The sequence below is a fragment of the Cibotium barometz genome, chromosome 25, assembly GCF_041138505.1.
Source record: "Cibotium barometz isolate CiBa-2024 chromosome 25, ASM4113850v1, whole genome shotgun sequence".
Taxonomy (NCBI): domain Eukaryota; kingdom Viridiplantae; phylum Streptophyta; class Polypodiopsida; order Cyatheales; family Cibotiaceae; genus Cibotium; species Cibotium barometz.
The window spans coordinates 56,131,512-56,134,978 of record NC_141070.1 but is presented as its reverse complement, the minus strand read 5'-3'; positions in this window follow the sequence as shown (position 1 = coordinate 56,134,978).

The following is a 3,467-nucleotide window of genomic DNA, read 5'->3' as shown; positions in this document are numbered from 1 at the left end:
TTGTGGTGGTTTAATGTTACTAATCCTAAAGAAGGGATTTATGTAAGTAACCAAATACTTAATGGTTGTATTTTATTGATTTTTTATGCTCTTTTGCTGCCAAATTCATGCAATGTATGTGCAAGAAAAAACAAAACTTTCCACACTTTAATCCATACGTCTGGATCTTTGTCACCAAGGTTTTTGGAGTGGATGTCACCCCTAGAGTGCAAGAAACTTCTTGTGGCTTCTCCATTTTTGGGAGGGTTCTTGTGGTCTACTTACTGGTGCTTTGGCCTCCACACCATTTGAGACTTTGGTGCACTTATTATTGAGGTTAGAGGTGGGACTTTGGTTTTTCTGATTTCTTTAAGCACCCATGTGATGGAATTACCATCACGATACCCTTTAGCATGGAGTGAGTGCATAGGCTTCTTAAACTTTTTGAGTTAGAGGTTGGTGTCTTTGGTGTTGATATTTCTTCCTTTGTGTAGGCTTAGGAGGTTTTGTAGGTTTCTTCAGAATCCACAATCCAACATTAACATCATAGTATCCTTGAGCTTGTTGCAATATGTTCTGTGAATTGAAAGAGGCTTTTGTTAGGTTTCTATGGAAGAGGTGGTGCGGTAGCCTTGTTTCTAGACTTCAAAGATCCGCATTGTGAGTGTGGTATGGGTTGGTGAGATAACCAAATTAGATTGCTACCCTCGTAGTAGAGCCGTAAGCTACAAGCACCTATATTTCTAGTGCATAAGTATTGTTGAGCAAACTACAAAATATTGTGTATATGTATATAGATTTGGTCAAATGTATGTATGATATAAACTAACAAATGTGTGTGTATAAACTAACATATTTTGTATATGTATATAGATTTCGTCAAATGTATGTATGATATAAACTAACAAATGTGAGCGTGTGTGAGAGGTGCGTGCGTGTGTGTGTGTGTGTGTGTGTGAGAGAGAGAGAGAGAGAGAGGGAGAGAGAGAGAGAGTATTATTTGCAATCAATTTCAAACTAAGATAGCGAAAGCTATTTTCAAATCTTCGGTTAATTGTGTGTGATGACCCGTACCCACGCAACTACAGTGCCCGCCATGCACAAAAACCACTTCACTCCTCTCTTTGCTCCATTTTTTTGCAAGCTCAAGGCCCATCTGCAACAGTTTCAGAATTCTTCATGGCTAGTGCTTCTCTATGATTTGCCTACGCTCATCGATCTTGGCTATGCTTGCTATTTGCTTTGGGTTCATGCTTCAGTTGTTATGTTCATCCCAAGCATGGAGGAGGGTCACGAGAAGGGGGCTCATTCGTGAGGCTAATTTCGTAAGAGGGCTGTAGAAAGGCGGAAGTAGAAGGTTGGTCGTGAGGCGTAGACGAGCTCTAGGAAATGCTACACACACGCGCACACACCCAATCCCAGTGCAACGGGTGAGGCAGGAACCGAGCTTGTTCCGTGGTGGAGGCCATTCCCACCCATCATTTCTTTGCCCATCTAAATAGTTGGTTGTGTACTGATAATGTAAGCTATAGTGGAGATGAAGAGGAGGCGCCACAAGAAACTTAGGCGACCGTGTATAGAGATTGTAGGAGCCACTCAAAGTTCAAGCCAAAGACCGCCGGCCGTGTAAAGAGATTGTAATTGCCAATTACCATGCCCCAAAATCAATTTGTTGAAATGAAACAACACTTTCAAAAAGATCACATACCACTTAACCCAACTCACTAATTGCACATTTCTTACATTCCTCCACTTTAGCCAAGCTGGTTCCAAAATCAAGTAGTCGACCGTTGAGAGGTGAGTTTTGCTATCATGCTTAATGATTTTCTATTGCAATTACAACACCCGTTTCAAATTATATATATATATATATATATATTAAAGAACCCAAGGTTCTATGAGACCATGAGTGATACAATGATACCATGGGTCTATTGAGCGAAAATGAAAACAACTATCACTAGTGCATATACATGTGATACCAGCATATGACCTTGTGTATGCGGTAAACTAGCCATGACCAACCAATAATAGTGTCCGCCTCAACCAATACCAACCTGATGACCAACAAAGGCCTATATATATATATATATATATATATATATATATATATATATATATATATATATAGGCCTTTGTTGGTCATCAGGTTGGTATATATATATATAGAGAGAGAGAGAGAGAGAGAGAGAGAGTAATATCAACAAAGGCCTATATATATATATATATATATATATATATATATATATATATATATATATATATATATATATATATATATATATAGGCCTTTGTTGGTCATCAGGTTGGTATATATATATATATAGAGAGAGAGAGAGAGAGAGAGAGAGTAATATTAATGTCTACAAAAGACCCCAAGGGTCTATGAGACTGAGTGATACAATGATACCATGGGTATATTGAGCCATGGAAAAAGTACTTGAAAGAAAATGAAAACGACTACCACTAGTGCATACATATACATGTGATATCAGCATATGACCTTGTGTATGAGGTAAACTAGCCATGACCAACCAATGGCAATGTTCACCTCAACCAATACCGATCTGATGGCCGAGAGAGAGAGAGAGAGAGAGAGAGAGAGAGAGAGTCGCCTTACATCGACTTAGAGGGTTATACACCCAATCAATGGGGAGAGAGAGAGAGAGAGAGAGAGAATTATATTAACATCTTCAAAACACCAAAAGGGCCTATGAGGCCAAACATTAGTACAACATCTCCAAGAGAAACATTGAGTCATGGAAAGAACTGAAAAAGAAAATTGCTACCTATGCTAAAAATGCATTTCAATGAATGCATTATGGGTAGCCAATGTGGGTTATGTAAAAGAGGGGCAAAAAAATATATTTACAGCTGCAAAAGACTTGAAGGGCTTGTGAGACCACGAATAGTATAATAATACCCCCCCCCCAAAAAAAAATTTACATCTGCAAAAGACTTGTAGGGCTTGTGAGACCATGAATAGTATAATAATACCATCGGTATATAGTGCCATGGAAAAAGTAATGGAAAGAAAATGAAGAACTATCATTAGTGCATATACTTGTGATATCAGCATATGTGCAGGTGTATAAAGTGATTACATGAAAGAGACAGGAGGGGGGATGAACAAATCCTACAGAGACAACCATGTGTAGCACTTGTGAATCAGTGATTACCTTACATTACCATACATTTCCAAAAATATTGGTCTAGGCTGCAACACACACTAAATAGCAGAATGCTATTTGCAGGCCTTGGGCATGAGCCCAGAAACTACTGTAAAAAAGCATCTTCAAATACACAAGTTATGTCTCACATTTCAAAATCTGAGAGTTTAAAATTACTTTCTGAGTGACACTTGAGCAGTTCATGTTATGTCCAAGGTTCACTTATAGCGTGCTACAATTCAGTCCCATGCTTCTCCCCTTCTCGGTGAATCGCCTCTTGTCCTCACTCTCCCCACCAACAAACCAAGTTGACATTAA